The sequence below is a fragment of the Apus apus genome, chromosome 3 (genome assembly GCF_020740795.1).
Source record: "Apus apus isolate bApuApu2 chromosome 3, bApuApu2.pri.cur, whole genome shotgun sequence".
NCBI classification, from domain to species: domain Eukaryota; kingdom Metazoa; phylum Chordata; class Aves; order Apodiformes; family Apodidae; genus Apus; species Apus apus.
Window position 1 is genome coordinate 22,548,791 of NC_067284.1, and position 27,370 is coordinate 22,576,160.

At 37.7% G+C, this 27,370-nt stretch overlaps 1 long non-coding RNA gene across 1 annotated transcript; it reads left to right on the forward strand.

Annotated features, from left to right (window-relative positions):
- The first annotated feature begins 16,060 nt into the window (after positions 1 to 16,060).
- On the forward strand, positions 16,061 to 22,144 carry LOC127383205 (uncharacterized). Its single transcript, XR_007889126.1, has 3 exons — positions 16,061 to 19,732; positions 19,818 to 19,956; positions 21,198 to 22,144. It is a non-coding gene; the product is annotated as an uncharacterized LOC127383205 (long non-coding RNA).
- Positions 22,145 to 27,370: the final 5,226 nt, after the last annotated feature.

Genomic DNA, 27,370 nt, shown 5'->3' on the forward strand with positions numbered 1-27,370 from the left:
AAGCAGCTGTCAGGAGAGAAGTATAATTGTAATGTGATTTGTGGATTTGTAGATTGCATAATCTCTGCTAAGATATAGAACATGTTTAAGAAAACTTTTGCTCCTTTTCCTTTTTCAAAGTCATCTGTACTTTTGGTGTCCTTGTGAGTTGATCTCCAACAGAAAAGAAAATTACATAGTGAACAATGTAATATAATTTTATGAGCAACATTATACAAGTGTTCGTCCTGTATTGGGCTACGCTGCCTTTCACACTCCACACATCAAGTTTATCTACAAATTTACCCTATTTTCTCTTATACGGGAAAAGATTTATTTTGCCACCTGATTTCATGTTCAGTGCCCTAATTTGCAAAAGCGACAAGCTGCAAAGTAACTGATTGCTTTAAGTAAAACAGGGACAGAAATGGAATTTTCCATTAGGACTTTAATTGTTCATTTGTTCAAGACGTAAACTAGTGAATTGTGAAATAAAAACCTCAGAAATGATTGAACATAAGGCTGATACTGAATTCTAAAACCTAGATTTAAAGGCTAAGACTTCATATTGTAAATAGGTTCTTTCAGGTTCACTAAACAATTCAACTATTACCAAGCCTAGGCTGCTGCTCTGACGAGTAGTGTAAAATGTGACCAGCCTAAAGAATCATTGCTCTCCATGCAAGGGCAACACCAGCTCAAACAGACTTTAATATTTTTATGCTTTATTGCAGGAGTGCTTCCCACAGGAATAAATTACACACCATAGCCATAGGGCAGTGATAGCAATCACTCATCACCTGAATATCTCCTCTGCATCCAACAACACTTTTAGTAACACAAATTAATCTGTGCTAGCATTAGCTAAATTAAAGAACCTTGGCCAGGAGACCAGCAGGTCAGAGCATCAGGGATATTATTTTAAGGGCTACAGGATCTCTAACAGTTGTTGCAAATTTGGCCTCACTTAAATGCTGACCCAAAAGGCTGCACATTTAAGTCAACTGTAATTGCTCCTCAGTGTTCCACTAATTATTGACATGCTGGCAGTGAAACTTTGATTGATCATCCTGTTTTTCAAAAGCAGAACCATAGGAGCTCCCAGTACTATTCATCCTGGGAAATAATGTATACTCAAGTAGAAAATTCTGTGGGTTTTCAGGGAAAGTTCTGGCAAGCATTTATGTTACGGAGTTTGCAAAACAATGAAACTGATACAGAAAATAGAGGGTTATACATGCCAACCAGAGCTTACCATACTGCGAAGGCTGCAGATTCTTTAGCATTTTGTTTAAAGCAATTGTGGGATTTTAACTGAAGCATTCACTTACCACTCGCCATCCACATTTAACACATGGAATGGTTCACTTCCTAGAACGGATGTGGTGCTCACAGACAAGATTTGCTTTAGAAGCATCTGCTGTAGGTACACAACAAACATATTTCATCACCTCCTGGGAGTGGAAAACATAATAGTCCAAACCAGTGTTTGTCCTTTGGGGAATTTCAAACCACATCTGTGACAAGGACAACCAATCAAGGTTACCAGACTAAATTCAACCCAAAATAAATTCTCTGAATAGGGCTGATGTAGGTGCCCCAGCATAAATGGATTCAACCTGCAATCTGCTCCTACTCTGCCAAATTACTTGCTAAAGTAGATACTGTCTTGGCCTTATGAAAGGGACCGTGAAACTCTGTGAAAATAGACATGTTACATTGCCAATCCAAGAATATTCTCAACTCTTAATGATGACGTCTATAGTCTTCTCAGGCTATTGCAACACATGCTCCAGAGAATGGATCAGCTCCTGGATTCCTATCCAAATATCTAAAATAATTATGAATTAATTTTCTTTACAATCATTGATAAGGACTTAATAAGGGCCTACACACTGTTTTAGGATAAACCAGCGTAGCATTTCTATAACTAATTCAATAAAAAAAATTAACTCAATGTAGATTTCTTGACATCTGTGTTTACATTCCCACTAAGGTTAATTCATAATTAAGAGAAAAGGCTTTTTGATAGTAGTGCACTACTGAATCAGTTAAATCTGTGCAACAGGAAGGAAATTGCATTTCAAGGGGGGGGAAAAAAAAACACAAAAAGATAAAGCTATTGTTTTCAAAACAACATTATATTTAAATTTTTACTGATGTCTGCACATTCATAATCCCCAAGTCAAATACCTTCCAAAATATTGGTTGGTAATATCATTAGGTAAAATAGTATTAAAGGTAACATAGAACTGTACACAACATTAATCAGTGAACTTATGTAAGAAGAAATATTAAGGCATATTATGCATAGTTTAGCTGTATAAAGAATCTTTTCAACTTTTCAACCCTACTACTTGCGCTACAAAAGGACATGCATCCTATCCCCTTTTATTAGTTCCCATGAGTCTGATATCTTCATTGGTGGCCGCTTCTCAGCCAGAGACCTCTCAACAACATCACAGCACGTCCACAGCATCATCTGTCACAATGTCTGCCCTGTCTCTCACTAACTTACCTCTTACAATGAGTTTTTATAGGTTACCTGATTATGCCTGCTATCTGAAGTGTATATTCATGAAGGAATGCTAATAGTTTTCAGGCCTTGGAGTTTTGAGTTTTCATCTGGGTTACCAGCCACCTCATTCCTGCTTAGTGCTGTGCTAATTTATCTTTCCAACATGTTTTATTTCATGCCATTTTTCTAGTTTCTATGTATTAGCATAGTTGCAACTTCTTTGTGTCGGATTTGTGAACAACTGAAGTCTTGGCAATAAATTAGAGAGTGATTAATGGTTTTGATAACATTTATAACAAAGGGCCAAACCTCAGCAGTTCAATTGTCTTTAGAGTAAATTAGGTTATAATCCATTGAACAGATGTCAGAACCCCATAAAGACAGGACCATATGTGTACACTGACAAATTCATTATGTGAAAATTGTACAGATGATGGCATGAGAACATGTTGTTGTTCCCCTAGGCACCATGTATGAAACATATTTTCTGAACTGCAATTTGCCATATTTTACTGAATTTGTGATAATAAATAACAGTCATCTGGAAGTGGCACACCACTGGCAGTGGAAGCGCAGTATGTTCACTCACTGTGATAACAATAGGATTTGCCAAGACAAGACAAAGGCAAGCCAAGGATGAGCTGAAGAAATCAGCTTTCACTCTCCAAGTCTTATGTCACCTGCATCCCTTTATGCACTCCCAGAGAGACACCAAACACACATAATTTCTCTGCCCAGTTCCCACGCAAAGCAGATTCAAGTCCCAGGCTGGAAAGGAGCTGTCATGGTGTGTCCTGCCCAGGACTCTGTGCAACTGGCTGAAAGGTCATGATTTTGCTGTGCACCATGGCACTCATCCAAACTATGTAGTTCTAGGCCGATCCTCACACTCCCAAAAGTGGCTTGTTTAATATTAGAGAGGAAGAATCAACAAAGCACCCAACCACCAGCTTAGGGGTCCACTGAATACACATAGTACTTGAAAACAACATAAAGAGTAGCTCCAGAAAAGCCCCAGAAATCTGAAGCTACTCACAAAGTGACTTTAGAAGTAATCAGTCCCTGTCTGGAGACTGTAAATTATTTGGCATCACTCTTACCTAAGACATAACCATATATTCAGTTCACATACCTTTGTAGCCATAATGAGATGACCATTATAGGTGCCTAACTTAGGTACTAGAACTGCAACAGCACGGACATAGAAGAGAGCAACGAGCGATCACACCCCTAGGCCTGCAGTACTCTGGGCCTTATGCAGTCAGTGCAGAGAACTGGTCACTGCTCCCATTAGGTACTTCTAGTAGCTGTCTTCCTATTTTGGGTATCGTAATTAATTTCTTCCTTTAAGCACATAGGGAAAGAGAGTCTGGAATCTCTGGTTAGCAAATGGTCCAAATCATAAGTTAAGTATCATCATAAGGTGTCTGGAATACAAGCCATTGTAGTTATTTAGACTTGTTGCAATGGGACAAAACCAAAAGTGTCAGTAGTTATACCTATTAACCCCACAAACCATGAATTAATTGTATTAAAGAGACTCTAAACTCCACAGGTAATTTCAGCAGTTTGCTTCAATTAATGTCCAGCTTACCTTTTCTTTTCAAAATTCATGAAAGCTTCTGAAAATTATAGAATTAAAAGAGTATACAAGTAACAGGTGCACAGAAGATTTTTAATTCTGTAATAATTTTTATACAGTTCATTTCACTCACTTTTTAATTATTTAAAACAAATATTTTTTTTTGGAAAATCAGGCAACACTAGAGAGACACAATGGCACTTAACAAGAAACAGAGACTGAGGCACTCAGGTGGGGTTCTAGATAATTGACTCTCAGCTGTAAATCAAAATTATATTGCAGCTAAAATGTGAATGTTTCTAGGAAACTTAAGAATTATTTTGAGCTTTCTGTTTTGCTGCCATAATGTCACCTATGGGTGTTTTCTTCTAGCAAATTAGGTTTGAGTTAATAAGAGGCATTAAATCCATTTTACATTAGAACATTAACTAGGGGTTTTTAATGTGTTTCTTTCTTGAGTGCCTTTTGAGATCTTCTGTTCCATCAGAGTCCCTTTGAACTAAAACCCATGTGGTACTCCTTGAAATGCATGATAAGCTCCTGACAATTTCAAGAGGTTAAGTGGCCATGATATGTGCTTTGTCCATGCTGCAGCTGACAAGAAGATGCAGTTTGATACAGTATCTAATTTGCTGTGACATTCAAGTTTTAAGTGATGTTCAAGGAGATGGAAGTGCTGGCTCCAAACGTATACCAACGTGTGCTGGTTTTCTGTCTGTTAACTTGCTAATGAACTATGATTGAGTAAAGTAATGAAGAGTTTACAGAGAGCCCCAGGAAACCAATTTCCAATTTTGCAACCAGCAGGCTTTAACTTCACTGCAGCCTTTGCTAATTTTGTCTAGAAGGGGACCTGGATACTAAATGCCATTTCTGCTTTGTGAATCAGACAGACTTTTCTAATCCCTGAATACTTACTTGCTAATGAATGCCTCTTCTTCAGATCCATTTTATTTCCATCTGTAGTTGTTAAAAATAGCCTGAATAACTAAAAAATTACTACTGAGAAAAATGAAATCATAATCACTGAAAATCAGAGGAACTGTTAGGTTTGTGGAGAGAGTAAAATTTGAATCTTCAGTCTGACCTGGGATGAACCATGGAGATAAGTGTAAAAGAAATATAGAAAGTTAATTTTGAGGAGAAAAAATAAAAAAGAGTGTGGAAATATTTTATATATTATGTCTGTATGTGTGTATTGGGTTTTGGTAGAGGGGGGCTACAGGGGTGACTTCTGTGAGCAGCTGCTAGAATCTTCCCCCATGTCTGACAGAGCCAACACCAGCTGGATCTAAGAGGGACCCACCGCTGGCCAAGGCCAAGCCCACCAGTGATGGTGGTAGCAGCTCTGGGATAACAAATTTAAGAAGAGAGAAAAAAATAACCTTGTGCAACCTAGTGGCTTTCTACAATGGAGTGACTACATCAGTATGCATGGGAAAAGCAATGAATGTCACCTGTCCGGACTTCTGCAAGGCCTTTGACACAGTCCCCCACAATATCCTTCTCTCTAAGTTGGAGACATATGGATTTGATCAGTGGACTGGTCAGTGGATAAGGAATTGGTTGGATGGTCACATCCAGAGGGTAGTGGTCAATGGCTTGATGTCCAGATGGAGATGGGAGACAAGTGGTTTCTCTCAAGGGTCTATACCGGGAGCAGTGCTTTTTAACATCTTCATCAACGATATAGACAGTGAGACCAAGGGCATCCTCAGCAGGTTTGCAGAGGACACCAAGCTGACTGGTGCAGTCAACATGCCAGAGTGATGGGATGCCGTTCAGAGGGAGCTGGACAAGCTGGAGAAGTGGGCCCATGTCATTAGGTTCAACAAGGCCAAGTGCAAGGTCCTACACCTGGGTAGGGACAATTCTTGTTATCAGTACAGGCTGTAGGATGATGTGATAGAGAGCAACCCTATGGAAAGGGACTTGGAGATACTGGTAGACACAAAATTGGGTATAAGCAAACAATGTGCACTCGCAGCCCAGAGGTTCAATCATGTCCTGGGCTGCATCAAAAGAAGTGTGGCCAGCAGATCAAAGGAGGTGATTCTGCCCCTCTACTCTGCTCTTGCGAGATCCCACACTTCCCAGGTGAAGACATTACCCTTGTCCTTGAAATTCACAAGGTTCTTGTTAGCCCACTCTTCCAGCCTAAGCAGTGGTTCTCCCCACTCAGTTTGGTATGATCAGCAGACTTCATCACAGTATACATGATCCCATCATCCAGATCTTTTGTGAAGATATTGAACAGTGCTGGGCCCAATATCAATCCCTGAGGGACCCCACTTGTGACAGGTTGCCAGTTTGAAAATGAGCTATTTACCACCACCCTCTGGGTGGGATCTGTCAGTCCATTGCCCATCCAGTACTGGGAACAGTACTGAAAGCTGTGGAGAAATCCAGGAAGACAATGTCCACTGCTCACTCCACATCAACCAAGCAGGTTATTTTGTCATAGAAGGCGATCACATTTACCAATCATGATTTGCCCCTGATGAATCCATGCTGGTTTTTCCCAATCACATGCATCATTTGACTTGTGATAGCCCCCAGAAGGATTCATTCCATGACTTTCCTAAGGACTGAAGCAAGACTGACGGGCCTGGAATTTACTGGATCCTGCTTCTTGTAGATAGAGGTGACGTTATCCTTCTTCCAGTCTTGGATTTCTCCCAGTCTCTCTGACTTCTCAAAGATTATGGAGAGTGGCCTCATAATTATGTCAGCCATCTCTCTTAAATGTCAAGAGAAAAGATAAATTTGTAAGTAAAAGTTTGCAAAACCATATTTCTACTGAACAGAAGGGTTTCTATACTGAGGCCCCTGTAAATTGCAAATGTCGTATTTGCTTTGTTTCACTCCTTTTCAAGAAAATATTAATTTAAAAACACCATTTCCAAAGAAGATAATGCCAGTACAACATTTCAACAGATACATATGTAAATAATAGTGCAGAAATACTTCTGTTCTATATCTAAACAAACAACTACAAAAGCAGTGGTCTCCTTATTTCAGCAAACCTTTTAATTGATTTAATCTATTTCACATAAATTGCAATCTAAAATGCTACCTATCAGGCAGAAAGGAATTTTCTCTCTCCTGTTTTCTCCTGATACTGTAGATGCCATTTAGAGAGTTTACAGTTTTATCCATAGATGTAATCTTGCAATCCTTAAAACAGCTTTGTCAGTTATTCATGTTTACATGATTAAAAAGAGTTTTGAAACTATCAATTCTCTTCTTATTGTATTGACAGAGGGATAATTTGGGATATGATCATTAAAACAGGCATAAAAAGTGAAATTTTTTATTCCATGGACAATGGACTGAGGAGAAAGCTATAATCTAAAAGTCATAAAGAAGTGTGTGTCAGTAGCTGTACAACTTCTATGACTGAATATGACCAGTACAGCTCTTACAAATTCTGGGTGCAACTTTCTATTCTCAGCTCTGAAAGGCACTTACATGTGGGGTGTATTTTAACATTTCAACAACCTCAAATTAAATAGTTGAGATAATAGCAAACTAACTGCAACCAGTCATTGAAAGACTCACGTTTCATAAATATCAACAAGAAAATAGCCTTTTTAAATTATTTTTTGGGTCATGGAAAAAGCAAAAAAGCATTATCCGGAGAGCATCCATCTGGATTTCTGCCTCCAGTGTTAGTATCTCAGTCAACCTTCTACTTATCTTAGCTATGTGAAGAATTCAGAATTATTTTAGGTCCCGCTGGCAGTGAAATGCAGTGTTCCATTTATTAGCTGCATGTACTTAACATGCATTCCAGTTTCATAAGAAGTCTTGATGGATTCATACTCTACATATAGTAATATTTATATAATAAGTCAAATGTCTGCTTTCCCAGGTCGAAATATAACCAATATCTTAAGTAAGGATCAGAAGTCCCTTAGAGTTTAAATAATCAGATACTGTTAAGAAAAACTGCTAGAAAATATAGATATTTTCTTCAGAAATGTTTAATGGTTTTAAACTGAAAGAGCACAGATGTAGATTGAACATGAGGAAGACATTTTTTACGATGAGGGTGGTTAGACATTGGAACAGGTTGCCCAGAGAAGTTGAGGATGCCCCATCATTTGAAGTGTTCAAGGTCAGGTTGGGCAGGCCTTTGAGCTATCTTATCTCTTTAAATATATTGTTGCCCATGGCGGGGTGGTTGGGCTACATGATCTTGGGAGCTGTGCAAGTTCTGCAGCTCTCTGCCCAAGCATGGCGATTGGACTTGGCAGACAATGATGTTAGCAAAGCCTTACCTGATGGCAAAGCGGAGGCAGATCAGAACAAATTGCAGCAGTAACTCCTTAAACAGGAAAAGAAACAGGTGATAGATGAAAACTGACCCCATTTGAATGAAATTCTGGAAGTGGCTCCAAGATCCTGGGGAAGAAATGAAGAAGTGGCACAAAAGCCCAACTGTCAAGCTAGCAGTGTAATAAGGACATAAATGACAGATCAAGAAAGAGCTGAAAGCAGAAGCAGTCACCACAGCAAGCTGTGAGCCTACCTTCCACTTCAAGGGAATCTTATAAACAACTGCTTAGCAAGTTTCATGAAATTAGCTCCTGCAGTGAGAGTGCTCTGCCTCTGGCCTGGAAGAGGAGAGGGAAACAGGTGCTTATTGAACATTTAGGGTGCAGGAGCCAATACTGCTTGCACCACAGTGTCTGGGAGCATGACCCAGCTAGCTGAGCTGCAGGGACCAAGTAATCTTAACAGTGACTGGTGAGAACACATGACTTTTATGAGAGGTCTAGTTAGGACTAGATTCTCAGAGTAAAGACCCATAGGAACATAAGTGGGCTTTTGGCATTGCTTCTGAAGAGGGACACCTTGTCTTACCTGAGCTCTTCATACTGACTGAACAACCAGTTGTGGTGAACCTTCTTCAAGTCCCTGAACAATGCATACATTTTAAAGCTTCTTGGGAGAGTTATTATGTTTTTCCAGATGACTAAAACACTGAGCTACAAGTGTAGGCTGTAAAAGCACACAGGTGGAAGAAAGAAGATTGAAACAAGGAAAATCAGAATCCCCTAGATTATATCTGCTGTCTTGCAGATGAGCAAAGTTAATACATTTGTTTTAAGAGCCTGTAGAAGACAAGCCCTTAGAGGAACAAACTTCTTCAGTAAGCATACTTGTGCAGTAACTTTCTTTGGCCAAATGAAATCGATTCAGGTTGTTAATACTTGTGTAATGAAAGTCTCACTATTTATTTTTAGAACTCACAGCACTGCACATGACTATTAAAAAAACAGAGAATGAGTCTGTGTTGTATAGAATTCCAAAACCTCTAATTGAAAATGTATTATGAAAAGGAATGCATGACTGAAATACTTTATTCAGTCTAGCAACAGATTCAGTGAAATTTGCAGCAATAGCTCTCTATTATCTACATTGTATTACTTGGTAAATTTAGCAGAAAGTAGGGGATGGGAAAATATGAACACAAGAAATATGAAAATAATGAAACTTTAATGTAGCACAAAAAGTGTGACAGATGTAATACCATGAAGAGTCATTAAATACTTCCCAGTCCAACTCTTTTTATCTCTCTCATCCTGTCACTATCAATTATTTCTAATGTTTCTCCTTGTTCCTGCTATACTTAAGGAAGCAAAATTAATGTATGATTTTTGCTTGCTATCTCTCCATCTAAACTGGCTACTGACATTTCAAGACACTGAACCATGTGATGCAAAATCTCTTTTAGAGGAGGGGAAAATAGTCACTTTATGAGATAAACCATGAGTCACTTTAGTATTTGTTTATTTCAAGTATTCACATCTTTAAAAAATACATTTAAACAGTAGCAATGGTTACAGTTCCTAGCTAAACTGCTTATTGTATATTTACATCTTGGTTTCAGGCCCATAACATATTCCAATAGAACTTATATTAGTCTTTTTAGCATTGATCAATGCAGATGAAAGAGTGCCCTGAGCAGAAGTAATTCCTCCTTGTCAGCTGTGGATAACAAACTAATACACTTTAAATAAAACTACACTGAAATAGCCTGATCTTATTAGGTTTATTTAAAGTAATAAGTGCTATTAAGTCTTTAAGACCTAATTTAAAGTTGCAATAGTCTAAAAAGATGCACCGAATTCACCTAAAGCAATATTTTATATGGGAAATTGAAGTAGTCAAGCATATAGAACAAAACAGTTTTTTGCTGCTCTTTCTGCAGACAAACTAATGCCAAACCTAAATTAATTGCTACTTAATTCTACTGATTCTTCGCAGTTCAAAATATTCCTCATAAACATAACAAATGAAAAAATATACAGTAATCAGTATAACATTAACAGAGCCATTTTTGTTATAGATGTCCAGGTTAATCCAGGACAATTTATTTGAATATTTAGAGGGATGCATTATGGGGTTACACAGATTCAAGCTTAGTGTTAGTCTTATTTCTGCAATGGGACAGAAGGGCTTGGCAGACTCAGTTGTAGTTATTAGGGCCTTGTTTCTATTTTCATTTAAAATATACCCTTACAATAGCCATTAAAATCAGATTCAAGAGTGCATTACAAACCACAGGGGAACATTTTATTAGCTAATAATAATTTTTAAAATCCCATCAAAAGCATATGAATATTTTTCTATTTGCTTCACATTTTGAATGTACGTAACAGTCTTTTTTTTCAACCACATATACATATAATTAGAAAAAATTGGATTAGTTCCATGTGAAGTAAATTTTTAAATATTGGGAAATACATATCGGAAATATAACTTTCATGAGTTAAAATTCCAGTTCCGCAAAATACAAAAGTCATAGCACAAGTTCATATACGTTAAATACCTTTATGATACAGAAGATGCGTGATTATGAAGAATCAGAAAGATTCATTAAATCTATTCTATTGGCAAATTTGAGATATGTATTAAATTGATTATGCCTTATTTCAGCTAGAATTAGATCCTGGATATTTTCAGTTCATAGGTGGGGATTTCACTATGTAAATCAAACTTCTGTTGATGAGAGACAGAGTGCTTGTTTTCAATAGGTAGCCAAAATCCTGGCCGTTCCTGGCAGAATGGCTCCAAAATACTGAAATACAAATTTCATTTGCATCCAAATTGAATCCTTCTGATTTAATTTTGCCAACTTCTGTGCTGGAACTTTCCTCAGCTTCCCCACTTGAACTGCAATACTAGGAACTAACATGACGGCTGAGACAGCAATCCAGTCTCCTGTCTGGTCTTGAAATCCAACAGAGGAGAATCCTGACACATAGAGTCTGTTCCCTCTGAATCTTGAACTGGATCTTTTTCTTCAGATCTTTCTTGAACTTTGGAGCTAAGTAGGGAAAGACATTTTTAGCTGCACAAGCTGGCCAAAAGGGAATGTCATTTGGATCCTGAATTTATATTTTGTTTTTATGTTATTTTTCTTAACTGGTCACCTTTAATTAGAACAGAAAATGTTTACAGCTTTCTTCAAATGAAACACAGAGATTCCTACATGGATTCAATACCAGTATCCTGGTTAAAATAAAATTTTAAAGAAAATGGACCACTATAATCTTTCTTGAATTTATTTTCCTGTCAACTTTGAAGATCTCAAATAGCCCAGACCTCAGTATGGGTTTATTTAGTCAACTAAATATCCAATATTTGCTAACATATTTGTTCAGCCAGGGGACCATGAGGATCTAGGAGTCGTGCTAGTCTGCTGTTCACAGGCTGTTTCCATATCTATTGTAAACCTAGTACACAAGGATTAAAACAGAAAACATAGGAGTATTTTGTATCTGATCCTGTTAGAGTACTTTTCACACCTCCCAAATTACTTTGCCTGCTGGGAGCAGTAAAGTTTAAGATTAGAGTGCTCAGGTTCACACAAAGCAGTTCAGCTTTCCATGTCTGTGAGCCAGCCAAGCCAGTAGAATCTGAAAGTAAAATTTCAGAGGCTTCTTTGTGGCCTTGAGAAATGGAGAGGACATAGAATATTCCATCAGCAAAGGCTACAGTAATTTTGCTAGCACGTTCTCCTGTGACTTAGCAAATGAGGGTTTCTATCTACCTAGGAAGAAAAGAGAAATTACCAAGGTAATTTACACCCTAGGCCAGTGATCTAAATACTTGACTTAATTACAGCTCTGAGAGCCAAGGTAGGAGGAATGCTGATTAAAAAGATACTAGTTCTTTTTACAGGAAGTATGTAAAAGCTCGCTAATTACTAATTAGTCAGAAGCAATTCCAAAGCAAAGATGCAGTCAGCTGCAGAACTTCATGGTAAAAAATGAAAGTAACTACAGACCTGAGAAACCTTCAGGGTTGAACTGTACCTGCACAGGGAATCTGATTGTTGGGAGTAATCAGCATGGAATTATGAAGGGAAAGTGTCTGACCAAACTGATAGCTTCTACCATGAAATTAATAGCTTAATGGAGAAGTAAAGTCAAGCAAGGGTGTTGTTGATGGTGACTTCAGCCAGACTTCTGACTTGCTAAGAAGGACCCTGGGGTCCTGATGGACACCAAGGTGACCATGAATCAGCAGTGTACCCTCAAAGCAAAGAAGGCAGACAGCTTCTTGGGCTGCATTAGGAGGATCAAGAGAAGTGATCCTTCCTCTCTCCTCAGCAATTGTAAGGCCACATCTGGTGTGTGATTTCCAGTTCTGGACTCCCTTGAGTAACAAATATGGACATTTAGAGCAAGTACAGTGAAGAGTTATGAAAATGATTAAGGAATTAGAGCATTTGTAATGCAAGGAGAGGGTGAAACAGGTACAGTTGCTTAGGCCTGAGAAGGCTCAGGCAGGGATCTTATAATTGTTTATAAATGCCTGATGGAAGCAGTAAAGTAAGTGCAGTGTTATCCAGTGACAGCACAAAAGGCAACAGGCAGAAACTGCAATACAGGAAATCTCATGTAAATGTAAGAAAAAACTGTTCTACAATAAGGATGATTGAACACTGGAACAGTTGTTCAGAGAGGCTGCAGAATCTCAGTCCTTGAAGATATTAAAAATCTGACCCAACATGTCCCTGAACAACCTGTTGTTCTAGTTTGAGAATACCAACATAAAAAATTCTTATAGCCATACTGGCTTGAGACTGACCAGGACCTGGCTGCAGCCAGGCAGTTGTAATGAGGGGAGAAGCTGTGCCTGAGGGGAGGATGGGGTGGGTCAGGTGACCCACATGGACTGGGTACAGTCTTCCTGCTCATGGTGCTCAGTATAAATCATAGAATCATAGAATCATCAAGTCGAATTGTCTGCCCTACAATCCCTGACCACTAAACCGTCTCCTGAAACACCACGTCTACCAGGTTTTTTAACACCTCCAGAGATGGTGCCTCCACCACCTCCCTGGGCAGCCTGTTCCAATGCCTCACCACTCTTTCTGTGAAGAAAGCTTTCCTAATATCCAACCTTAACCTCCCCTGGTGCAACTTGACCCCATTTTCTCTTGCCTATCACTAGTCGCTAAGGAGAAGAGGCCAACACCCACCTCACTGCAACCTCCTCTCAGGTATTGTAGAGAGCAATGAGCTCTCCCCTCAGCCTCCTCTTCTGCAGGCTGAACAGCCCCAGCTCCCTCAGCCTCTCCTCATAAGACCTGTTCTCCAGACCCCTAATCAGCCTAGATGCCTTCTCTGCACCTTCTCCAGCACCCCTATGTCCTTCCTCTGCTGTGGTGCCCAAAACTGCACACAGGACTCGAGGTTGGCCTCACCAAGGCCGAGAATAGTGGCAGGATCACCTCCTTAGTCCTGTTGGTCACATTGTTCCTTATGAAGCCCAGGATGCTGTTGGCCCTCTTGGCCACCTGGGCACACTCCTGGCTCATGTTCAGCTCATTTTTCCATTTTCCTTTTCCTATTTCCTTTTTTCTTTTTCTTATCCTTCTCATTTTCCTAACTATTTTGAATCTTTCTGACTATGTGAACATCTGCCAGCTTCTAATCTCTGCAACACTACAGTTTGAGTTAGTTTTCCTTTTTCATCTCAGAGACTAACAGAGAACAATGTTTTATGCCACAAAACAATGAACACCTATCACTGTATGGCTGGCATTTCGGGTTTTTTATTAGCTGGGAATGAACTAAGGAAGGTGAAATGGGAGTTTTAGTAGCATTTCCAGACAGTTAACTAAAGAACAGAGATGACACACAAGTATTAGCTTTCTCAAAGTTACAAACAATCTATAAATAAAATCAGCACAACAACATGCTGCATTGAAGCAAAAATTGGTGAATATGCTGAGTGCTACCTACCTGGTTCCAAAAAATAAGAATTTGTAGGTGAAAATATGTTTCTAGTTCTTTATGCAAAAAGGGGCATTTAAAACCAAGCTACTGGTATGGTTCATTATAAAAGAAATTTTGGAATATTTAAAATGCTGTTGTAAGTATGGGTAAGAGTGAAGTCTGTTTACAAATATAACAAACACTTGTGTCATTTATTTTTCTCTTTGAAGATGTTGAGACCTAATTATTAGATTTAAAATTCAGATTCTAAAAAATATTGAGGTCTGCTTTACTGTAAGATCCTGAAACAGTGTTGGGGTTTTGATTACAGCCTCAGAAAAGAACTAGGTTGCTTTGTAGCAGGATTTCAGGGCACAGCAGGAGTCATCAGCTCACTTGGTCAGGTTCCAGGAGCAGCTGTGACTCCCCATGGAGGGGCACAGGGCAGGGTCTGGTAGCCACCCAGGAGCAGGGTGGCTGGGGCGACACCTGGGGAGCCCCAAGGGGACACCTGGACCACTGGACAGCCAAGTTAGAAACTGTGTGGATACCCAGGTACTATCAGAAAAAAACACAATGAAAAATTATGTTTTCTGGTCTTTTTCCTTTTTGCTCAACTTTTACATCAAGAATTTAATCTAAGAGGTCTAATCTTATGAGCAATATCATTGTATAGCAGGCTAACTAATGCATAATCCACTTTCTTCTATTAATATTCATATATTTTCCCATGGCAACTGCTGTATGGGTACAGTGTTCTGTGCTACTAAACTGTATATCGAATATTTCTATATCCTAAGATTATCTTCACTTCTAACTCAAACACTATTGTAGTGTTACTAAGAGTGGAAAAGGAAAGGAAAGGAAAGGAAAGGAAAGGAAAGGAAAGGAAAGGAAAGGAAAGGAAAGGAAAGGAAAGGAAAGGAAAGGAAAGGAAAGGAAAGGAAAGGAAAGGAAAGGAAAGGAAAGAAGAAAGGAAAGAAGAAAGGAAATGAAAGGAAAGGAAAGAAAAGAAAAGAAAAGAAAAGAAAAGAAAAGAAAAGAAAAGAAAAGAAAAGAAAAGAAAAGAAAAGAAAAGAAAAGAAAAGAAAAGAAAAGAAAAGAAAAGAAAAGAAAAGAAGAGAAAAGAAAAGAAAAGAAAAGAAAAGAAAAGAAAAGAAAAGAAAAGAAAAGAAAAGAAAAGAAAAGAAAAGAAAAGAAAAGAAAAGAAAAGAAAAGAAAAGAAAAGAAAAGAAAAGAAAAGAAAACTGCAATGAATCTTTGTTGAAGTATGATCAAAGATATGATACCCTAAGGATCCTGAAACAAAGAACTCCTGGGGAATGGAGGTATAAGCTGTTTTCCAGAAGTCCCCTGACTTCACAAAACCAGAAGCCACCTGCTTAAGTTTGAAAATACATTTTAACCCTTGTCCAGTGTAAGATGCAAGAAAAAACACACCATTTTTTTAAGGTCTACAACTTCAGCTGTGTACAGAACAGCAGCAGACAGAGTGTAGTGTTAGCACGAGACTGAGATGCTAAATCTAAGATCTTAAAATACCTCAGCTAAAGCTAAGATCCACTTTCTCTAATTTGCAGGTGTAGAGTCAGCCTCTAGACAGTACATTCCTAAAATCTCTGTGCATTCAGTGATGAGGGAGATATCTTTCATGTTCATCAGAGCAAACAAGATCTGACTCCACTGGAAATTAAGCAATATTTTTACCAGCACTGCAACCTGTTTCTAATCCTTGTGTAGTTATTTCAGCTCTAGTCTGAGAGATGGCAAGGAATGGAATAGACTACAAAATATATTTTTCATGTTTTGAATGCACCCAACGTGATGACTAATGCAACCTAAAAGGTAAGTAAAACCATACTGAGATTTCACTTGCATCAAATAAAGATTTGACTTATTTCACCCGACCAAGAGGAGCACAGTGCAACCCCATCTGAGATGACCTGGGCTGTTTATTTTATTCCTACAAGTTACATAGGTTTCAGACTGGTTTTGCCATACTTAGTCAGGCCATGTAGGTGCTGGAAGGCTTTGCATGGGGAAGAAATTTTTTGACAAGCATAAAAAATGAGAAAAGAAACCAGAAATCCCTGTGATAAATACAAACTGACAGCATCCCTCAGATGGCAGGTTTGAATTAACCTTTAGTCCCTTATAAATATGCAGCAGTTTTGATATGCTTTTCTGAAACAGAATGTTTACGGATCTTAGTTCATCCATCATCAGAGTAAGAAGGTAAAGAATAACTTGCATGACAGCTATAATTCAAAAGTATACATCCTAGTCCTTGAACCAGTTTAGTATTTGTAGCATTGGTTTCCACTGTAGTAAACTAACAGTCAACTGGCTATGAAGCACATTTGCAAGTGATACGGAGAAGTTGCTGAGTGGAAAGCTGAAGTATGTACCAAGTAAATTATTTCATTGCAAACTGTTTTATTTACTCACACATCCTTATTACTGTCAGTATTTTTTGTTACATCCTGAGGTCTTAAAATTCTGCACTTTCTTTCTGTGCTGCCTTCTGTTGAAAAGGGAAGAGATTTTTTGACAGCTGTAGCTGTAATATGTCAAGAAGCCTGAAATTTCAGAAGATACTTCAAAACTTCAGAGGATGTGAAACCATTTTACTCCCTTTCCATATGTTTGTAAGTAATCCACCAAACCTGTACAAACTGCTTTAACCGAAATACTCCCAGCTCAGCAAATCCATACAAATCTAAAGGAGTCCAAGACAATCTGCTCTGAATTCCATTTAAATTCCCCAGATTTCATGGCCATAGTGCAGTTTACCAAATCCATCTTTGTGGCATGATAGTCTGCATGGTGCAGCACATGGTCTCTGGCCCTAATATGATTTATCTTGTAAGATTCAAGTCTGTGACTGGGGCAGGTGCAGTAGCTGGCATGGCTCATGAGCAGAGAATGTGCCAAATTATCTTGGCCAAGACAAGTTGGCTGGGCTAAAGTAAAAAAGTAGAGGAGGAATGATGCTTTGATTCATTTATTAACAAGAACATATGAGCCTAAACTAGTCTATCTAGCAAACAGAGAAATAAAAGCAGCTGCAGAGTTTGATCTGCATCTCAGACACCTTTGTTAGAAGAAGTGCTTGTGCTCTCTTTTGACTGTACCGGAAGCCAACTGTATGCCAGACTGCAACATCTACCTCATGACAGATAATCTCAGGTAAGCTTAACTTTACTTCTTCTTACTCTGTTTGGTGTCTAGAAGCATCGGATCTGAAGGAAGCTGAGCTCCCACCTGATGGCATGGCTTTTGTATTAACGTGTGAAATGTACAGAAAAGTAATGCCAAACCTGAAATCCTGAAGATATTCTACCCAAGAAGTTACCTACTAAAATGCTTGGCAGTGAAGCTCCCATTTACCTGAATTAGGTCAACCAGATCAGTCGTATTATCTTAGAATGGTTTGGGGCAGAACCGAGTTTTGAAAAGCAAGATTTTTCACAGGAAGGAAACTCTCGCTTCTAATAGTCACTTCTAATAATGTACCCCACTTCTAATGCAATCACCAAGCACTGGAGAAGAAAAAGCTCACCAGCATGTATCTTCTGTCTGTCTTACCACCTGTGTCCACCAAAGCAGCATTAGGTGGTATTAAAAAGATGGAATATAAGTTTTCATAACACTTAAAGATTTCCAGTGATAAATTTTCATAGTGATTGGGACAGAGTTGCTCAGGCACCAAAACAGAACCACATCACCAGCCAGTGGCCATCAGCAGGTTGCTGACTTCACTAGAATTGGTTGTTTATCTTTAGCTGAGATACTGAAATTTATTCACTTTCTGTTTCTTGATTTAATGCAAGTTTAGTGCAGGAATTCCATCCAAACTGCATAAACAATTATTTTCATTTCTTGTGGTGGTGGGTTACTCTCAGGCAGCAGTCAGCAGCCCTCAAAACTGCTCACTCACTTCATCCTTTTTCAACAGAACAGGAAGAGAAAATAGGATGGAAAAGCTTGCGGGTTGAGATAAAGACAGGGAGATTTCTTATCAGTTACCATCATGGGCAAAACACATTTGACTTGTGGAAAACTAATTTTTTTATTGCCAATTGAGACAGACTTGGGTAGTGTGAAAAAAAAGACAAATATTAAAATGGCACCTTCTCCCTCCTTCTTCTCTTGTTCACACTACTATTTCTTTCTATTATTTCTTCCCTCCTTAGATGCCTGTGAGGTATTTTCTAAGCTTTCTTAGATTTGTTATCACCCTTTCTTAGATATGTACCACCACCTTGGCTGGGGGCTTCAGCCGTGCTCTCTGTGGCTTTGGTTGGAGCTGACTGGAGCTGGCTGTGTTCAGTCTGGGAGAGCCCTGGCCTTCTCTCACAAGGGCCACTTCTGCAGTTCCCCACTACCAAAAACTAGCCTCCTACACCCAATGCACTTGTCCACAAAGTTTTTCTTTCCTTTTGCTGTTAGTTCTGTCATACACAACTAGCTTACCATGTGTTCATTTAACTGACCAGTGTTCTAAGAGAAAAGTTAACCATTTGCATCTGTTCAGACTTTAAAGAATACACAGTTTTCCAAGATGTGCTACAGAGATGGTTAGGGACCTAGACCATATGGCCTTTGAAGAGATATGAAGAGAGATTAGTTTATTTAGTCTTGTGAAGAGAAAATCAAGGGGCAATCTAACATCTGCCCGTATTTGAAAAGCAGTAGAAAACATGAGCATCAGTCTCTTCTCAGTACTCTGAGTTGTTTGGATATAAATTTGTGGCCTGGACATAAGAAAGCAAATAAGCAGACAGCAAACAAGAAAATGTTCTGTCTTTATTTTGCATACAGTACACTGCATTTCCAAAAGGAGGATTATGAAATCCCTTGCAATTTTCTTACGAAAAAAATAATTGAACCTTTGATGAACCCTAAATCTAAGATGATCTTGTTTTTTGCCGGAGAAAGCTTCAGATGTCTTGGCACTATTCTAAAATGTGTTGGGAAACAAAGGCAAATACTCAGGTAGTTATGCCATGTATTATTTAGTAGAGAAAATTAAATCTGTTTGTGGGAAATTAAGATACAACTTAGAAATTAAAATCAGATGAGGCAATACAATTGCCCAAACTCTAAAAAACGCTGCAATAAATGTAAATAACTACTGGTAAATTAGTTTAAGCATTATCAATGCCATTTTTTATCTCGCAGCCATCTGCTTTTTAATAGCATACTCATCCTTTTCTAGAATTTCAAGCCAGTAGTGATCTGAATTTTATTATTCAGTATACTATGTTTCTTTTTACCACAGGCACTGTGCAGCATGATGCATCTCAAGCCTCCAGGCACTTCCACACCATGTCTACATAGACTGAGGACATAGGTCACGAAGTAAGAAAAGTAAGCTGAAAGGAAGACCACTGTGCAAGTCCAAAGGGAGTAAGCTGGTGATTAATAAATCTAAATAAGAAAATAAGAAAATAAATTAATAACTAAGGTAATTCTACTTCTTTTTTTCACACAGGGGCAAGGTGAATCTACAGTTCCGTCTATTTAGGCAATAAAATATAAGATCCTATGGAGACTGGCTTTAAAACTACAGCTGGCAATAAAGACCAAGTAGGAAACAGGAAACAGTATGAGCTAACGGGCACTGCAAGCATGTGAGCAAATAACTAAGTAAAATTTTGGCTTTGCATCAGAATATTTTAATGGTCAGAAAAGGACGTCCAGGGATAGACTTCCTCTTGGAGCAGTGAGGACATAAACTGCTCTATTATTAATTGTCAGCTTGATAAACCTACGAAAGGAATTACACAAATATTTGTCTGTGATTGTTTTGTGATCTCCTTAGTGAAATAAGGGACCCCACCTACTACCTGTGTGCCTTCTGCATGCTTCTAGCTTCTAAGTGTATCAGACTGACACCAAAATAAATTCATCTTTATTTCCAGTAGATAATTTCCATTCTGAGAACTTACGCTGTAACTTGACACTATAAATTGAGGATGGGAGAACATAATGATTACAGGCCACAAGTTGTGTATAAAAAACTAAGACAGAGACAGGCATAGCCTGACACACACAGATTTAGACATCTCAGCCTAGGTCTTCACAGTACAGTGGAACTAGAGAAAACAAGACCTTAAGAAGTAGAACAATGTAGTGTGGGAAAGAACCACTTTTTTCTTTGGTTCCCAAAAGCAGAACAGCCACAGCAGGGACTCACCAACTATGCCTATACTGGGAAAGAAAGCAGTCCAGAGCAACCCTCCAGCCTTTGAGTCAAATGGTACACCATGGATTGCATCCAAACAGCTAGACTCTGTTATCCACCAGAACATGGTAGCTTGTCCTTGTTGCCTATTGGGAATGCTTCCTCACCTCTGAGAAAGCTTAGAAGTGTTTTGGGGTTTATCTGGAAGTGTGCTGGCTGGCCCTAGGCCAAAGCCACACCAGGGACTGCATGCTGCAAAGCTGGGTACACGTGCTTGCTCTTATTCCCTAACTCTTCTCAGTTTATTATTATAGATGCAGCCACTGGGACCAATTAACCAGGCACAGTGCTGTACTGATATAGCTGTAACATTCCCCTCTGAAGTTCCTATAAATTTAGAAAAACTTCATAACACACATAATTCTGACAGACCTTCTGAACAGATTAATTATATTTAGAAACCATACTTTTCAGACCATAAAACACACTTCAGACTAGGTTCTGTGGGGAGAGTTTTTGATAATGAAATATCCCAAAGTGGGTTTTTTGGTTGTGTTTTTTTTAAAAAAAAAATTATTTTCTCCTTTTTTTATTTCTGATATCTTTGCATTTTAACATGTGGAGAAAAGAAATAGGAAGTGCAGAAAAGCAGCTGCAGTTTTTATTCAGTTAGATTCTATTTCATAGAAATCTTCACTGCTTCCTTTCTGGATTGTGGATATCCCAAAATGAAAACTACACAGTTACAGCAAGACAACCTCTAGGAGGCTGCAAAAGAATGCTCATGGGTTGACTGCACTGCTATGAAATAGACTCTGAAGGCTGACAGAATATTTCAGCTACTCTCCATCTGAACCATATTTAAGCAAGTGTTGTGGATATCTTCCTGAATTCTCTTTCCAGGCTACAGTGGATACATGGACAATTGAAGTTAAAAAAACTAACAAACAAACAAAAAAAAACCACCACACAACAACAACAACAAAAAAGGCAACTTTTGCCTGTCTAATGCACATTTACACTTTGTTAGATATCTAAAATAAACTGAACTTATGCAGATGTAGACTGTATCTCTTTTGAACTGTACAGCCATCCCAGTGACTGCAATTCCTGTTGTGCAATACCTGGATAGCAATTAATTAGTGACACAGTTCTCAATCTGTTCTTTTCCTGTGCTTCATATCAGTGACTTAGAGGTGTGACTTTGCAACATTACTTCTTCTAAGACTGATGAAATTCTGGTGCTTTTGATTGCTTGCCACAGCCACTTGCCCCATTAAGATTTTGCTGTAAGAAATACGTTGTTACTTAATCTTGCTTTGGAAAAGCTGGAGAACAACAGAAGAGCTCTGACAATCTAAAAAATACGATTTAGACACAAATATCTTTGTTTGATTTCAGTCCTTTTGTATCTGAGTACCAACATGAGATTTTTCAACTGATACAAACAGAAACCAAATAATAATTTACTTCTGAAGCTTATTGAGTAAGGTGAATTTTGATTGACAAAGCAGGATAAAAACAAGTCATACTATGAATGACCTTTATTGTTTCAGTGAGTTGCTATATCTGTAAATTTCATAATAGCTAATCCCATTTTATAAATACATGTATTTAACTATTTATATTTTATCTCTCTGACCTTGTTGTATAATTTTACTTTTGCTCTACTGAAATAAATGTAGAATATATGTATGTATGTATAAAAGGTATAGTATATCTTTTATACTAATTAAATATGGCCAATTTTGACTAACAAAGCAAGCTGCAAGAGTGTTGCCTTATGGGTTTATAATTTTAGTCAAAATATGCCCATCCTTAAATTTCATTAAAATTAAGCCAGTATTAAGAAGATAGATGCAAAATTGTTTATGTTTTCTCTCTTGTAACATAATGAAAGTATTTTTACCTCTGCTAATAAACAGAAGAATGAATTTTCATCACTTCACAATGCCTAAGCACCAGAAAATATGCAGCACTCAATTACAATGACAGTTTCTTCTGAGTCACTGTGTGGTTTATCATCAAATGTCATGCAGTATCTCCTTTTTGTTTCAGAGGATCACTGATCACCCTTATAATTAAAGGGACCAGTAAAGCTGGTGTTTCTGGAATGAAATGGAAAAAGTTAAACTTATTCATGATAATCGACCACTTTAGTGAAAGCTGGATTTCATTATAAAGACAGTTACTAGCTTATTTGTAGAAGAAATATGAAAATATTTTTTGGCTGCCAGAATGTATCTGTATTTTCTACAGACAAGTGTTTGGGCTGGAAAGACTCAAACTTTCTTATAAATTACTATATTTTTTGCTATATCCTTTAACCTACTCAGCACAGCAGATCCACTGCAAGGGGAATTTCAACACACCCATAAAACAGGCTGATTACTTGCTCCATGAAGATCACACCAGCCTTTGATTCCCATAAGGTCTGCCAGACTTCCCTGATACAGAGATTCTGCAGGAATTCAGGTTTAGCAGGTATATTTTGACTGTGGGGTCACATACAGGTAAACAAGTAGAGGCTCATAACATGTTCTGGTAACCAGGAACCATTAATGAAAATGGCAATTGACTTGGCACTGTAAGAGCTGAAGAGGGTACACTCGGATAGCAAGCCTCGTGTCCTACCAGAATCCCAGTAAGCATGTCACCATCACCACTGAACTGCTGAGGACCCTAGAGGGAACTGATGCAACAGATGAGAAGGCTGCTTAGTTGAACTCACCTGAAAAAAACAAATATTAGAGACTAGAGATAATGCCAGATGCATAAATTGAGTCTGCACCCAAAGAAACTGTTTTGGCTGACTGTCAATCCAAAGTCTGGATTGCTGACAGGAAGATTCATCCTTTCAAGTCTTGCAAACGTCAACAAAAGATTGCTTCTTTTCTTCTGTTTCTCTTTGTATCTATCTGTTTTGTAAGAGCAAGAAAGCAGCAGAACTTAAAAGGTGAGTTAAACATCCTCCATTAAGCTCTGTATGACAAATCAGAGAACTCTAATGGAGATGTTTTACACAAAGGCTTTTTCCTTTCCAATAAATGGGGAATTGAAAGTAGCTTTTACACTGGGATTTATCAGCCAAAATTCAATTTCTTGAGAGTAATATACTAATACTGCTAAATTTGAAAGCAAGAAAGCAATTCAATTTCACTTGCTGGGAAGAGCAGGCAATATTACTGTTATCTGTTGGATAGAGCTCAAGGCATTCTCAGCCTTTCCATTTTCCTTTTATCTCCCCCAGATTTTAAGCATACTCTTGCTTGTAAAACTCTCCAAGTATCCCAGAGGTGGATAGAATTTTTCCTGGCCTGCCCTTCTTCTAAGTTAGGTCAAGTTTCTCCTTTTTTGCTCTATTTAATTTCCTTGTTTCTGAGGATTTTTGAACAAACCAGAAAAAATAGTTCTTCCTCTTCATAGAGCAATAGAATGCAAAGTCTTCTTCATATTTTCCTTCTAAAGAAAATTAAGTCACAGGAAAGATATTGCTTACCAGTCTCATATCTTTAGTATGTCTTCTACATTATTGATTTGATTTCTAGACCATTGCTGCAGTCTACTTGCTTCTATTTTTGTAATCTTCTCTGCCTGGAATCTCATAATAGCAGAGATATCTATACCAATATTTTCCTATGGGAGAAGCTTTGAAGGAATCCCTAACCCAAAGATAATGATTACAGTAAATAACAGTACACAGAAATACATCTTACACTAGCACACATTTGCATATGGTACTGATACATATAGCTACAATTTCTATAAGCAATTAGATTCTAAGCTTACCCTTCTGGGAGTCTCCTAGCTTTTACCAGAACTACCTTTCATCTAAAAACTATGCGACTTTGAGATGGTTGACTAACTTCTTTTACACTGCCTGTTTCATTTTCAGGATGCTTTATCCTGGTTTGTGATAATTTCATCTGTAAATCATGGTCAAATCAGGTAAATGGGTGAATAACAAGTAACATAAAATCTTTATAGGCATGGAAATTCAAAGTTCAAATACCAAAAGTATAGTATCAGGATTGCTCAGCTAAGACAGTGGGAGTGACTGTGAGAAGCTGAAGGTGATTAGAAGCTAAGGAGTAAAATGTAATAATGAGATTTCATCAGCTGTTATATAGACTGGATAGAAGAATCTTTTCATGTGTGAAACCAAGACAGGTTTTCAGTCAAAATTAATGACAGCTTTGCAGACAGACCTAGTTTAAATAAATATCAGCTATCTTTCTCAGGAGTAAGAAAAACAATCCAACTGTTGTAGCAGTGCTTAATTTCGAAAGGAAGAATGACAGTGAAAATGAGGAAAAACTTCAAGAGAGAAATGAAAACAAGAAGCCAGAACTGAAAAATGTTGGCAGACAATGCATTATAAATTCAAAGCAAATGTGCATTATTTGCCAAAATGCTATTAAGAAACATCTCAAAGAAGGAAGCCAGCATGGCTGAACAGCACAAGAACAGAGGTTATTTAAAATAAAAAGGCACATTTCAAAAACTTGAAATTGTATTAAAACAAAAAAAAATAATGGAGAAGAGGAAAAATAAAAAACAAGGAAAAAAAAGCTGTAGGAATAGCATATTGAAAAGCACAAACACCTTTACTAAATCCTTGCTCAAACCTATTCAGCAAGAGAATCCTCTCCATGGATGCCTTTAAAGAGATGGTCAAGATAAAAAAACAGCTCGGAGAAGAGAAGACAAAATCAAAACAGATACATTAATTTATTTTTTTCCCTCCAAGTTTCCAGCGAGCAAAGTAAACTTAGAGAGGCATCTGTGTGATGACTCTTTGCAACCAAAAGATATTAGAGGATTTCCTAGAACTGGACTGACAGCAGAAGGTAGAAGCAGTCTTTAGCAATTTTGGTTTGTGGTTTTTTCTCCATTTTTGTGGACACATTCATTCCACCATCATTACCTGAACTGAAGTTTCCAAAGTGGGCAAATACAGGATTAATTTCCTATTTCTAGAACTTCCATTTTTAAGAGCTTGCTATCTAAACAAGGATTGTTGTCTTTTTGGAGATGTTTTTATATTTATTCCTCATTAAATGGTGCACTGAATATTGTCTTTATAGCTGTTTCAGAAGGCAACAAGGTTGTCAGGGGGATAAAGCAAAAAATGTGCCACTTAGAAATGTTAGACATCCTTACAGCCCTATTTACCAGAGATACATAGAATCATATCTAAGCCAATATTTCTTTGAAGCAGAGGACTGTCCAAAAACAAGCTAAAGAAAGTGCAGTGAACTGGTTTTTTACAAGGTTTGGGAATCATTTGTAGATAGTTGTGTTGTGGCTCATCATAAATAATTATGATCATTTATAAACCAGACACTAAGCGCAGCTGATCCCAGACATGCTACCTGACGGTTGAACTGCTCTCACCTATTAGTCTTCTAAACATTATGCATCATGTTTAAACTACCAGTTTAGACTCTGTCTATGCTCAGAGACATATCATTTCAAAGCATGATTCATCCTATCAGTCTTAATTTAAATGAATGGGGAAGCAACTATCTTGCTCCTCTTCAGAGCCAGGAGTTAATCCAAACAACTTCTGGCTTTTAGTTCGTAAAAATTAAGTCAGATAAATCTAGGCCTGACTGATTCATCCTTAAAAAGATTTGTTTTCTTCTTAATGTAGGAGGCATAGCTGTCTGAATTAGATAGTGAACCAGAAATAAGGTATATTTTTCGAAGTGTAAGTGTACATGGTAACATGTAGTTTTCACAAAAAGTTACATTAGCTAAATCCAGGTATCTCCTGGTTTTGAGATAAAGTTGCATTTAAACCAAATGAAAAAAAAAAAAAAAAAAAATTTGACCCAACAGTTTATTGAATATATTAAATTAGACTTGACAAGTGATTGAAGTATTTTCACACTAGTTTACACATAAAGGAAAAAGTTGAGGAAGAAGGTGTAATGGAGTATAATCCTCTTTTTCTAGATAGATAATGTTCCTGTATGTATAAACAAATGTATTTATGATATCTTTTAAAGTAGTAATGATAAACAGTAAAAACTATCTTAATTCTCTGGATATTATTTAAAGGTTGTTCCCTGGACTCTTAAACACTAGCTGTTTTGCTTCTCTGTATGAGAAGACACACATCTGAAAAAGCTGTACTAATAGTTCAGCTTAATTTTGACAACTGATACATGTGATTACATTTTAAGTTTTCAGTTTCATTAAAAAAAATGGGAAGTTAGAACTATCCTTACAATGGAGGAGAAATTATGCTTTCCCTTCATTAAAGTAACGTGTATACCATGTCTTCCTTGTAGTAAGATTGTATTAATATAAAACTGATGGTTTTATACACCCTTCAATAGATGGGGCCAAGGCTTTCCCTTGAGCTAAGGACAGCAATGTAGAAAGCTTGAACCAACTTAAAGATGAAAGAACAGAAACTCGTGTTCATCTCTGCTGATATACTCATGTCAGAGCCAACACCAGTGAATTTGCTGTTCAAAAAGTTCATCAGAAAGATGAGTTAACCTATTTTTTGTTCGTATTTCACAAAACCTTAGTAAGAACTGTGACGGAGGGGATAAAAAGGAATTAATAAAAAGATGTAAGTCATGTTATGCTGAAATTAATGTAACTGTGCATGACTTCAAAAGTAATGTGATAAAGAACCATGCAAAGACATGATTCAATTACAATACCTCTCTCACAAACATCTGTAAACAGTACTGCTGGTTTCACACCTTTTAACCAATCAGTTCTAGTTTCACACAGAAGTCTCAAGCAGACCTTAAATTGTTTTAAAGCCTAAAAGGAAAACTAGGATTAGAGGAATTACTTATTACATTTGTACTTAAACTAATTCCACAATGTAGTGA